General features: G+C 43.5%; 1 protein-coding gene across 4 annotated transcripts in view; it reads right to left on the bottom strand.

Moving 5' to 3' along the window:
- Window positions 1-13,635, bottom strand: part of EHMT1 (euchromatic histone lysine methyltransferase 1) — a 169,873-nt gene that overhangs the window by 136,551 nt on the left and 19,687 nt on the right. The window contains exon 1 of one of the 4 annotated variants that reach the window (XM_048822542.2): window positions 9,784-9,884. The exons of the other annotated variants lie outside the window; for them this stretch is intronic. The gene's annotated coding sequence lies outside the window, so the exon portion shown is untranslated. Of the gene's footprint in view, window positions 1-9,783; window positions 9,885-13,635 lie in introns of those variants that run through there. 4 annotated transcript variants of the gene reach the window in all.

The following is a 13,635-nucleotide window of genomic DNA, read 5'->3' as shown; positions in this document are numbered from 1 at the left end:
ACTGTAACCCCTTGGGGTTGAGAGGGCATGGCACCTTTAAAACCTCATCCTGAGGGAGAGGAAATGCTGGTTGTTCCAAGGGGAGAAGCAACAGGACCGTGTGGTGTCTGTAGCTCCAGACAAGAGTGCCTACATCGAGCAGGCCCTCACGTACCAAAGCAGTCGAGAACCAGCCTGGAGCCCAGGAGGGACAGAGCAGCCAACCAGGATGGGATCCATGGGGAGCACCGTGCCAGGAAGGAATCACCTGAGAAGGACAAACCGGAGCTGGACCCAGCATCGCCATCATCACCCAGAATTGTATGGGGCCAGGAGTAGTTGGGCTTGTGACTGTACACTGGGAATGAGGGAGGTTGTTACTCTGTGTGGATTTGCAGAGAGGGGCAGAAGAAGGCACCAGAGGGTTTTGTTGGGGAAAATTTACTGGCGCTGAAGATGACCAGGAGCACCCAAGACTTGCTGCTGGACTGGAACTCTGCCTAGGATTCCTAACCTCTGAGTCTAGATGCATTGCTCAGCGTCTATACTTTTATATTGTGGTACCCCTGGACCCTTGGGTCCTTGTGTTGGATGTTACCCTGTTTTACTGCTCTAACTATCTTTGTTATTTTTTTCCATTCATCCTTCTGTAAACAAATATTTCCCTTTCCTATATTCAATGTGCCATTCCGGGGGAGAGGGGGATGTTTACTCCACAGGGTATGGAACAGGTGTCCCTGGGGTGTAGGGAGTTTCCCTGCTGCATTCCTGTGCATGCATTTCCTTGGCCAACCTGCCCTGCAGAGCGGACTCCATCTTGGCTATTAGGGTTCTACAGTTACACAAAAGCATTTTTGACAATAACCCACCAAGTACGAATCATACCTTTACAACAAAACTCTGCATGGCTTATAGATTCAGCTTTCAACTTATGTATCAGTAACATCTGAAATACACTGTCTGTGGGTCAGATCCTCAGCTGATATAAACCAGCATAGCTCCATTTACTTCAGTGGAATGATGTTGGTTTACTGGCCCTGTGTTTAACGAAGGGACTGATCCTGAAACACTGAAGTCAACGAGAGCTTTCCTGTTGAATTCAAGGGGAGCAGACTATGCAATTGTAAGCTCCTCAGGGCTGGGACAACATCTTCCTCCATGTTTGTTAACTGCCAAGCACATCAACCGTGCTCAACATGTCGTCGTCATCATCATATTAAGCAGCAAAAAGAGGAACAGAATTGGACAGCTTTATGCTGCAGCATATCCCTTGAGGACTTCAGAATGGGAAGGAGAGAGAGTTCTATTGTAACATGCTATACAGATCAATTCTAAATCACTCTTTGGCAAAACAGAAAGCTATTAGGAGTCTCACTAATTAACTGTCGCGCTAGTTTGATGGTATTTAAATAAAAATAAAAAGACCATCCCAAGATCTATGCTGAATGAGGAGGGTAGAGATTTGTTCTCCCGTACATGGTGGCACAGCCAAACTGTGGATGTAAATACAAGGGATTCTCACCTGTGCGGTTGGACTGATGGAAATATCCCTGAGCTCTTGATCCTTCATGCTGAGCCTGCTCCCAGTGGGTCCCTTATGGGATTATTGCAGCAGCCTAGTAAAACAGTTACTACTAGCTGGACTAAATGCTACAGAAAGATTGTGGAAATTAATTAACTCCTACCCTGATCCTTACGATGATGAGTACTTGTGGCACCTTAGAGACTAACCAATTTATTTGAGCATGAGCTTTCGTGAGCCACAGCTCACTTCATCTGATGAAGTGAGCTGTGGCTCACGAAAGCTCATGCTCAAATAAATTGGTTAGTCTCTAAGGTGCCACAAGTACTCCTTTTCTTTTTGCGAATACAGACTAACACGGCTGTTCCTCTGAAACCTTACGATGATGGATTACCTTCCAGCTCTTTTCGGACAGCCTCACGACAACAGGAGGTGGAAACACATGACAGATACGAGGCATTTACTGCCATGCGCCTTCTTGGTACCCTTCTGTGTTGAAACAGCATTGGAGCTGCCAAGGGTCTGTCCTTGCTGCCTTCTGATCATGCAGTGAGGTGAGGAGGGAGGTTTCAGACCAAACTCAGTGCTGGTGTAAGTGAGTATCCCCACTGAATTCGAGGGTGATGCACCCACATATACCAGTCTGAATTTGGCCCTTTGTGTATAATGCTGGTGGGGAAAGTGAATGGTTTGGACAAACAACCCCCTGTTCATTCCCTTCGTCTCTCCTGCCCTGATACCAGGCATGTCTTCGGTCTGACAGTATTCACAGTTTTAAACTTTTCTGTATTTCCCACAGCTCGGCACAGTCCAAACTGTGCCAGAACCACCAGTGTGTATTAGGATTAACATTCACTGGAACACAAACTGACGCACACCTGGCAAATGCAATGGATGACACAGGTCCGAGCACTTAGCATTCATGGTGAGCAGGAAGCTGATTGTATCAGCCACAAGAAGCCTAGTGTGCCATTTAGTAGCCAAGCTGTTTGTTCAGCCCATGTATCATTCCACCATGTGTTGAACCTAATCTCGTGGCGGAGGCAGGAGGAAATCTGGATGTGGCCATTTGGACTGGGAATTAATCTAAATGGCAAAATGGAGGGGCTGAATCTCCTCTCAGTTGCACGTGCCTGAATCTCAAGTCACTTCATAGATGTTAATGGAGATACACTGGTGTAAATTCCAGGGTAAAAGCATTCTTAAACAAGGAGAACAAAATTTAGCAGCAGGATCAAAGACAATAAGACCCGAGATACAGATGAAATTCTCCTCTTCACCACACAGACTCTGACCTATATCTCTCTGCAGTAGCTACTCTCATCACTAAATATTATGACATTGCTTTTGATCTTTGCCAAGAAGCCATACAGCTTTTTGCTGTAGTAAATTTAGCTTGACCCTGTGCAGACAAGAAATCACGTGATATTTAACAGTCCGAAGAGCCAGGTATGATACGCACTAAAAGTCTCATTGTTCCATCACAGCTCGCTGAAATAGATCTTTAACTGTTTTCAAGCAGTTTAATGCAGCTGAAACTGACTAGCAGGCAAACAAGTAAACACAGTGAAAAACAATGACAATGCTCCACATTTAAAAAAAAAAAAAAAGTTTGTGTTTAATGCTGTATCATTTTTAGGGCTTCAATTCCAGCCAGTTCATATTGCCAACAAAATCCTAGCTAAGACACACTATCTATCACAACAGGTTTGACCCCATTTTTAATATGTAGAGAAAGGACTTCATAATCCTACAGAACACTGAGCAAATGGTACTCTTTGTGGCAACTTGAATACTAGCCTATTAAAATCCAAACCCTCTCTTATAGCAACTCCGATTTTAAACACTCAGCCATCTTTTCAGCCCAGATTTTAAGCACTTTGCCAAGCAACTTTGTCTGAAGGGCAAATCACTCCAGAAATAGGCAGACAATTAATTTTCTTTTATTCTGGAAGAGAGGATTATTGGAATAAATAAAATAATCAGCTTAGCCAAGAGCACAAATGACAACTTCGAAAACCAGGGGACTTTCTCATTTTTCCTACCCATTCAAGGTGTTCTTGGACAAACCCTCAAGGCACCTGCAGAACTTCTGGAGGTAAATCGCGTGGGAGAGCTAACTCCCTGGATGTAAAGGATGTACGGAATACTTAAGAGATTATTGTCATTTCAGACACTATTATTACTAATTTTAACTGCTATTTAGAAAGTAAAGAACAATACAGAAATGAAGGGCTGGACTGATCTCACTCTGGTGTAAATCTAGAGTAACTCCACTGAAGTCACTGCAGTTCAAATGGATTTCCATCAGTTTAGAGAAGGCTAGAATCTGTACCTAAATTATGTGCAGGAGGAAGGTTACTTGGACAAGGTTTGGTGCTGAATGCAGAGTAGAAGTGTGCTGCTTTCAGTTTTATTTGCTTATTCACTTTTTTTTTTTTTTTTTTTTTAACTATTTGAGATATTTGGTTCTCTGTTTTGTGATTAATCCAGTTCCTGGGATGTCTGAAATACCCCACGACGTTTAAACACACAGGTGGATCTACTAAATATTTGGCATTTAATTCCCAATCTCCAACAGTAGAGGAGGGAGAGGGGAAAGGAGAGCACCAGTGTCATACTACAAAGAGGGCAGAATTTGATTTACCAAGAGTTGTACACACACTACTGAAAGATTCCAGATCATAAGCAGTTTGGGTTACATATGAGAGACAGTTTGGGAACTTTGTTTCAAGGTTGCTAAGGGCCTGACAAGGAAACCAAAGACTCTGAGATAAAGATTGATGGACCCAAAGATTCCCAAGAACACTAAGGATTGCAGAAGCACTGAGAAATCAAATGATCTGGAAAATAAAATAAGATTAAGATATACCAAGCTAGTGGGGGCTCCTCCAGGCGCAGAGGCAGGGAAAGCAGACTTTTAGTTTGCAATGGATTATGAAGGAGGTTAGGGACAGATAATTTCTAACGCTCACAATGTGTTATGGTGAGATGTATCCCCAGGCAAGCCAATTAAGTAACACCTGTATCGTTCTTGAAGAAATAGCTGCTCTTGCATTAAGGGGCTTGCACATTAAAGTTGGTAGATACATCTGAGTCTGGTTTCAGGATTCCAATACTGTCCCCCTTCAGTATCATGATTCATAACACCAGAGTGAAATATGTGGCCCTGGGTTTACCCTTCTGCTTTCTCCAGAGGGTTCACTGTAAACTCCAGACATCTGCCTCTCCCCTTTTCCGTAAAGCTGATGCAGAGTTCCTGGAGAAGGCAGAGTGGAAAAATGGATCTATATCTTTTCTAAGGAGAACTTCAGTTTCTTTTGTTTTCCTTTCTAACAGCGAATTACTGACAGCAAGTAGGTCAGGGAGTAGAGGACGCTCTAAGAATGATCTGTTGTGCACTTCCTTCTCTTCGCAAGCAACTATGTCACTTCCTCTCTTCAAAGACTACCTTAAAAACCTGCCTGTTCCCCACCCACCTGTCCTTTCCCGGGTCTTTCCATTCTCCCCTCCTTGTAACTAGCATCGTTGCATATGTATAATTTACATTTCAGATCTTTCCCTTCGCTGTTTCATTTATTGTTCTTCCCCTGCAATTTGCACACCATCACTCTCTCCTTTCACTGTATATCGTTTTTCAAAGAAACTTTATGTACAATAACAACATTTTGTTCCCCTGTAGCACCTTTCATCCAAGAATCCCAAGGTACTTTACCGATGCTCATTAATTAATTAAGCCTTGTCCTCCTGCTGGTAGCATAGTTATTAACCTTGTTTTGCAGATGTGTAAAAGACTCTCTTTCCCTGAGAGAGAGCCTCTAAACTACTTCCCACTTTCTCTTTATATACCTGCCTTGATAGGCCCAGGTGAGAATCCTCTTTCCAGCCAGTGTAACCTACACCCTGCTCTGTCTCCTCCTAGTGGCATCACACCAGGAGGCTGAGCGATCTTCCTAGGGCAGAACTCCCATGGCTGATTATGATACAGTTCAATTCTTCTTGCCCATCCACCACAAGGCATTGCAGAACACTCCACAGAGCTCGTGTACGCTGAGGGAAGGTGGGGACCTGACTCAGGCAGATGGACAGCCATACTGAATGTGTAGGTAAGGACTCTGATCCCTTTCCCTCCCCCCCCCCCCCCCCCCCCCCAGTGCTGGAGGGACTGGCAGTGAACAATGTTGCCAGAGCAGAGAGAGTGCAGCAGTTAGGAGCCCTCTGAGGGTTCTGAAAAGCTGAAATGCAATCTTTGAATTGGATTCCAAAAGGGCCAGGAGGCCAGGACAAGTGTTTGAGGAGAGGGGTGATATGATTCCACTTCTAGTGCAAGACACAACAAGGCACAAGCGGAGACAAACACCGTGCTTTAAAGGAAACCCTTGCACAGTTTTCCAGCAAAAAGAGGATTCAGCATAGTGGACAATTACAATGCTTAAGCCATATGTCTGGCTTTCAGGTCATTACCCACCTGATAACGACCGGCTGAAGGAGTAAAGATACTGAAGCAAAGGCAATGAGCTCTAATGGTCATTATTTGGCTAGTAATGACTGAGGAATATGTATCATATAGCCTATCTGGTGAGTTGCTTTTGCCTTCGGATCACTGCTGCAGCCCTGTAACATTTCTGAGAACTGGTCTCAGGTGTCTGAAAGGCTGGTCAGTTCCACTTGCTTTTATTTCTTATGAACTGCTTTTAACAAACTCAGGGGCTGTCGTCTGCCAAAGAGCTAGGCATCTACTAGTCAACAAGACTCTATTTGGCTTTCAGTTCCTCCACTGAATTAAGCAGAGTTGCACTAGTGGAACAAAAAGCAGAAACTGGCCCTAAAGCTGGGAATTGCAAAGAAGTCTAAGGAAGTTAGGTACCCAATCCCACTGAAAATCCAATGGGATTTGCGCACCTAACTTCCTTAGGTGGGGTTTACAATGAAGTCTAGGAGTCTAGTAAAAGACATCAAGGCCTGCTCTGCACTGGCATTTTTCTTCCAAGTTCCCAACACCGCACCAGCAATGGTGCGGCCCCAGCTACAAGAGCAATAATGGGAGCACTAATATCGACACGCTGCTGGCGATTAAATCACTATGTTCTCCTACCTTGCTCAGATGGGGTCCAGACAACCAGGTGGCTAACCTGCCTCTAGCAGTCAGTCTATCCCAGCACTCCTAGCAGCAAGAGCTACACTGGTGGAAGCCCGGCCTCTGGCTCAACCAGATTAGCACCTGTTAAAATCTACACGGCCTTATCTACACTTGACTGTCAGAATGTGTTAGTTAGGACATTACCTAACACCTTTAAGAGCTCACCATTGAAACTCAGTCCAGATTAAACGTAGGTCAGACAGGGATGTGGCTAATTCCCTTCAAATGAACCAGTGGGAAGGCCTTGCCTGTCATGGAGAAGCTGCCCAGCATCCTAACTGGAAAGAGAAAGGTGTTCTACATCAACAGGAAAGAGAGGTAGCTTGGGGGATCTGTCAGAAGGAAGTCCTAGTGTCCTACCAAGCGAGACCAAGCTTTGACCAGGACACATGAACACCCTGAGAAGCTGCAGGTTTGGTGACACCAAAGGACTGGACTTCTGGACAAATATGCTGAAACTGTTTCCTCTTTTTAGTCTGAACCAAGCTGAGCAAAGCCTCAGTCCTACCCCAGGGTAAGCTGACCAGAGCAGAGAGGTTCTGAGCCAAAAGGCATGTGCATTGAAGTGTCGTATTTCTCCTTGTTGAGTCTTCCCTTTAATTTCTGGTGCCAGACACTACAGCCCTAGACCACCTTCCAACAGGACAAGTGAGAGGAGGCAAGGCCAGAGGCTGGAAGAGATTTTTGAGATGAGCATTTGGCATTGTGTTAGTGACTAGGTTAATTCTTGCCCATCCCCTGGATGAGGTTGAGATGAATGAGGAGGGCGAAGAGCTCTGATTCAGGCGCTATAGTCACTTTTCTACAAAAAGAGGAAGGAAACAAGAACTGTTTGCACTTTGGGAGAGACACCATGATATATGGATCCTACTCAACAGGAGGTTCCTTCACTGTATGCCCACAGCCCTGGTGTTATGAGACCTCTGGATTCTATGCTTGCAAGACACGCCAGCACTTACGCATGGTGGGTTAATGAGAGATGATTGCTATGCCCACCACAAACAAAATAATCAGATTTGAAGTCCTGTTTTAGTCTTTTTTCTTCAATTTTTCCTTGTATTTTATCTTTAAAAATTGAAAACAGCCCCCTTTGCTTCAGCCAGTTGTAATTTGCCCTGAGTTTGAGTGGTTTTTCTCATCATGAAAATCCTTCACTGGCATCAGACAAAAGATAAAAAACCCTTGTTAGGAAACACACACACATTGAGAAACCAGGCAGCATTGCTGGATCCCAGCAGAACTGTAGCTTTTCCGAGATGACAAACACAGCTTTGTTCCATCACATTTGAAAACATACTCTGAAAACAATGCTCCTCCCCATATATATAAAAAACCCTTTCCTCGCACCCAACAAAAGGAAGACATAATTAACCCTCCCTCAGAGAGACTACAATGGTATTTAAAACAGTAAAATGCAATCCATTTGCACTTAGTAGCTAATTATTTCCCCTACGTACACACCCATCAGTATTCCCTAAAAATGTCCACAGAACATTGACAATCTGTGCTAGCCAAAGCTTTCGGAAAGGAGTGAAAGAAGATGGTTCCGAGTGAAAAATAAACCTAAGAAACTCAACAACGGTCTGGCAAAATCTTCCTGAAAAACACAGTGTATCTAGCTCAGCAAAGTCTGTCACAGAAATGCCCTTTTGAACTCATTTGACTGCATTAACTTTCACCTGCATATTGTGTTTAAGCCCACGGCTATTGCAGGAAGAATCCAGTGGGAGCCATCAGCATTTGCCTACCTGTTAAAACACAATCCCCTTCTTCACACCACCACCAAGGACATAAGTAGCCATTTTCCAACATGCAGCACTGCAAAGACATACTCCTGCTGCTGCTGGAAATTCATTAACAGCGGCCAAGGCCAGGACTAGCATCACAGCCATCCAGCACAGTTTCTCAATGGCATAGACTGTACAGAAAGAATGGCTGCCTATTGTTCACTCTTTCTCATCATATTGCAAGATACTTTAGCTTCCTCAGAACTAGGAGAAGTGCACTCTTCCCCCCTTTTGCTCCAGTAATGCAGTCCTGGAACGAACAAGGTAGGAAGCAGTCCATAAGCACTCTTGCTACTGAAGAGGGGTGAATTACTAAAGCTAGTGATGTAATAATCAATGCCACCCCACTCCAAAAAAATCCCCAGCGTGCTTCACTGACATTCAGTTCACCTTGATTCCATCATCCCCTCCAAAGGATTAGTTAGAAGTTTTCAGTGGCAAACACCCAAGCTGTGGGTTACTGAGCTCTGCCCTTCCAAGCTCTCACACAGTGCTGACTCAGCCCAAGAAAGAAACTAAACTGGGCTGGACTTCAATGGAGTTACAGCAGGGACCAGGCTGGCCCTTGATCTGAAGTGTCTTAAGCTTCTTGTTGCTGATGTTGTTGTTAATTAAAGTATTAAGGATGGTAAACAATGTTTTCCTCCGTCCATGCTTTCAGGGCAAGAGCTGATACCATGCTGTCCTTTCACTAATAACTGGCAGATGATTTCACTCTTTCAGGCTGCACTCACAAAAGAGCGACTGAAAAACAAAATGGCCCAGTTTCACCTTGACACAGTCCTTGTGCACACAACAATTCCCTTGCCACCAAGGCAGGCTTCTCTCAGCCTTCAAAAGTGATCGCCCTTTAGACCAAAGCTAAGATATCTCACCAATATAACAAGTTGGCAGTTCTTTATGCATTTTCTTTTAAAAATGTAATAAAAAGACTATTCTTCTGCAAGCAATCAAAGCTAATCCCTTTACAAATTTACTTTCAACAGAAGCATATTTAAAAAAAACAACAACATTGGGCTATGCTCACAAGCAAAAAGTATTGAGTGTTATCAGCTCCTTCCTGCCAACACAGCACGAATGTGCAGCAGGCCTCAACTGGTATATTCATTTTGCCCAACATGAAGGCAGAAACAGGGCTCTACCCACTTCTAGAAAGTAAACCAGCTTCTCAGTATGGCCTTGCACTGAAATAGGATTACAGTGGCCTGGAAAATAAAATAAACCCACAACATGAAGGTTACCCATAAAATCATAACAAAGATCCTTCTTTCCCAATTCTCTATAGAGAAAACCTTTATCAACCCCTCTATGTTAAAGTAGAAACACAAAAAGATATGTACATTAGTCCCATGTACCTCTATCAATTTTTTTTCCTCGTGTCTTTAGAGCAGTTGTTTACTGCAGCCAACTGCAGAGAAATTACAGTAGCTTAACTCTCCAACTCCCTCTAAAGGATTAATCTTCCAGTGAGCATGCTCACGCGAGATCTTTTTTCAGCAGTTGCATCCATTTCATGAAATGAGGGCTGCTGCAGACATGAGGAAATGCCATTTCAGGACTACATGCAAAGTTGAATAGCTCCATAAACAAGTGCTAATCCCTTTCTGAAGTTCTAGCAAGAGTCTATGTCAAACTCCCTACCTCCAATGACTTTAAAAACCCTGAGACTAACATGCACTTTCCCACATTTTTTTTTACAGTGGTTTCTCTGTAAGACACATAGTTTAAATGTCTGCTCTTGACTTTCTCCCATCAAACTGGTGGAGGGTCCCTCTAATGAAGCTTTAGTCAAAACAGCTCCTTCTCCCTGACAGTTTTTTCCTTCTTATCATGTCTTGGCTCATCTCTGCTTTAAAAATGGCAGAAAAGATTTGAGGGGGGAAGTGTTTTTAGTCAAAAGGAACAGTTTTAAAGATATAGTTTTCAATAGTGCAGCACAGTTACAGCTCCCGACAAACACATTTTACTCTACAGATTAAAGGCCTATGCAAATGAGGATTTGCTTACTGGCAACAAATCCAATAGCTAAACAAGACAGTTGGAAGTAATCTTGTCCACTCATCCTCCGGCCACCCTACATTATATCTTAATTGGAGCAATTTAATTCCCTATCCCTCACCCCATAACTGTGCTTCTCAATCCGAGCTTTCTTGGTTAAAATGACAACATTGCAACTGAAAGACAAAGACTTATCCCTTAGAAATAGATTCTCTTATACGCTTCCATTTTTATCTTCTTGTATTATCATCACAGCAACATTTCCTCCTTTGCTGTCTCATCTATTTTATGTCCTGTTACTTAATTACTCTTCATATCCAGTAGGAATCCAAGCTCCCCCTCCCACCCTACCCCATAAATACTCATATTTTAGGGCTATGATTGCTGCTTCGATCTAGAAGATTTAGGGGACAGGTCTGATCACATGAATATCAGTGTAAATCTGGATTATCTCAGTTGAAGCCAGTAGCATGAGATCAGAATCCAGCCCTCAATCTTCCCCACTTGATGCTAAAGCTCTAAACATTTTAAAGAGTGTTACATCCTTAAAATATCACAAATCCCGTTTTGTTTTTTAAACTATTTGTTTGAAACTGCACTAAAAATCCAAAATGTCATGGGAGTGTTAAATAAAGGTTAGGTCTACTTTTCAAAATGAACTCAAACCAGAGTGACAGCATCCATAAGGAACAATAAACATTTGGTGACAGTGGATATTTTGCTCTGCTATCACCTAAATTCAGTCACCCACAGGAAGGAAACCTCTGTTACCAGGCATTAAAATAGATGTTTTGTTTTATTTATAAAGTGTTCAAACTGGTAGGTTTTGATGTGTCATAGCACAGACTGTTCAACCACCCCTCCCTGTTCCATGATTTTGGGCTTCAGTGAATTTAAGGCCACATCCATCCTGAAAGGTGCTGAGCTCTCTCAACTCCCATCAATATCCACGGGAGTTGAGAGTGCTCTGTACGCTGCAGGAAGAGTTTAGAATAATGGCCCTAAAATGCAGAGAAGGAAAATCCAAGACTTGAAAGCAGGCAGATGTGAAAACGATTTTGTTCTGTGCTTCATACATCGTTGCAGGATTAAAGCCGAACACAGTCAGGATGTCAGATATGGTGTCGTCCTGACCCGCTGCACCCAATTTGGAAACGAGTCTCCTCCTTGAAAGTTTATACTTTGAAGATTGATTGCCATTGATTCTTCTTCAAGCAAACTGCCCACGCTGGCAATCCATCAATAATAAGCCATTACTTGACAGCCTCTTATCTGCAGATGTCAGCCCAGACAACTCGATTTGCAGAGGCAATGGGTCAATAAATCAAAGCCCTTCTCCATTTTAAAAAATCAGAGTTTACAAAACTGCCTGACCTGCAACCTGAATGAAAAGAGCAACCAATCCAGCGGGGTTCTGGCAAAGGAGCAAATTGAGCCTTACGAAGCGACCAAATGGGCTGGTTATGGGTAATACTGTGAAACCAGCCCAGGAAACTCCTCATTTTTCACTGGCATCATGAAAGCATTAGTTGGGTGTGGAATGGGCCACACGGGGGAGGAATCTGCTAAGTCTAATTAGTTGCAGGGCAAGAGCAGAATGGAGTGGCCCTTGTGAAATGTTTACCATTCAAGCCTTAATCACTATGACCCATTTAACTCTTTAGCGGAACCCCAGAGCTTACTAATAAGGGTGTGTTTAATAGCACCATGCCAGCAAAACTCAGGTACTTTTCTCCTCTTTAAATTCAGCAGTGGATTTAAATCCAATAAAATCAATATTCCTGTTCATCTTATGAAAACTCACTTCTCTGTTCTTCCAAGTCAACGCAGAGTTTAACACTGGTGCCAACAAAGTGCCAGTGAGAGGAGCACCAGCCCCACTCTGAAGATTCAAGACAGCTTGTGATGCTATCAGGTGCAGATGACTTTTAAAAGGCCTCCTCGCAGGACAAGGAACAGGGATAGTTTGTATGATTTGCTGGGCACTAAGCCACTACAAAGAGAGCCTAGCACAATCCCTGATCAGGATCTCTTGATGCTGCAGAGGTATAAAAAGCATGCATTTGTACAGCGCCTAGCACACTCCATTATTAAGGCCCATGGATGCTCCCACAATACAAATCATAATAGTTACTTTCCTTCTGCTCCTGTTACTGGAGGCGGTTAGACAGTTTCCTCTGTGCCAAGTCTTACTGCAGGAGAGGAAGTGGGGAAGCCTGCAAGTTGCAGAGCAGGCATGGAATCTGGGGCCCCCACTGCCCCCACCTTGCTTCACGTGAGCTTCATCATTTTTATAATGATTAGGACCAAATCTGAACCACATGAGTAGCCCCACTGACTTCAGTGGACTGCTTGGGTGATGAAGACAAGCAGGGATTTGGGATTTAATACTACTCCCATTAGAATTAATAGGAAGGTTACCACTAAATTCAATGGAAGCAGGATCAACCCGTTCGTCCTAACTATAAGACGCTTTACTACAGCATCTTCACTGAATGGGACACCAAAATCACTCACCCAATAAAATGCAGGCATTGATGGTTATACCTTGTGGCCTCAATTTTAAGTGACTTTCATAACTTTGGGAAGAACGTGCAGGTGAAGACGGAGAGACAAGGTGGGCGAGGTAGTATCTTTTATTGGGCCAACTTCTGTTGGTGAAAAAGACAAGCTTTTGAGCTTACACAGAGTTCTGCATAAGCTCGAAAGCTTGTGTCTTTCACCAACAGAAGCTGGCCCAATACAAGCTATTACCTCACCCACCTGGCCTCTCTAATGTCCAGGGACCAATAGGGCTACCACAACACTGCAAACAGGTGCAGAAGAACAGAAGATGAATTGCTTTAATTGTATCATTCTTAGTGAAGACCCTTGATGGGGTGGGTATTACACTGTGAGCTGCTGTAACCAATCACTGCAGAGCTGGGCCTATTGAGCCTTCATCTATTTACTACGTGAAATGCTTTTGGTTCTTTGTTTCATCATTGCCTGGGACAACAGGAAGCTGTGGGAAGGCATGCCAAAGTCTGCAAGGATCTCTCTTCCTCCTCTTACCCACAGAATTGCTGCAGACGACAGCTACCGCATCTAGCCTTGCCTTTTTAGTTTACTACTCTGTACCATGGCAAAGCATAGAGGGACATGCAAAAAAAAAAAAAAAGAAAAGTGTTAGCTTACAATGCTGCTATCTATCATTGTTTCATAGCAAA

This window comes from Caretta caretta, chromosome 16 (assembly GCF_965140235.1).
Source record: "Caretta caretta isolate rCarCar2 chromosome 16, rCarCar1.hap1, whole genome shotgun sequence".
Classification (NCBI taxonomy): Eukaryota; Metazoa; Chordata; order Testudines; family Cheloniidae; genus Caretta; species Caretta caretta.
Note: the sequence above shows the minus strand (reverse complement) of the source record. Positions and strands in the feature narration are given on the sequence as shown.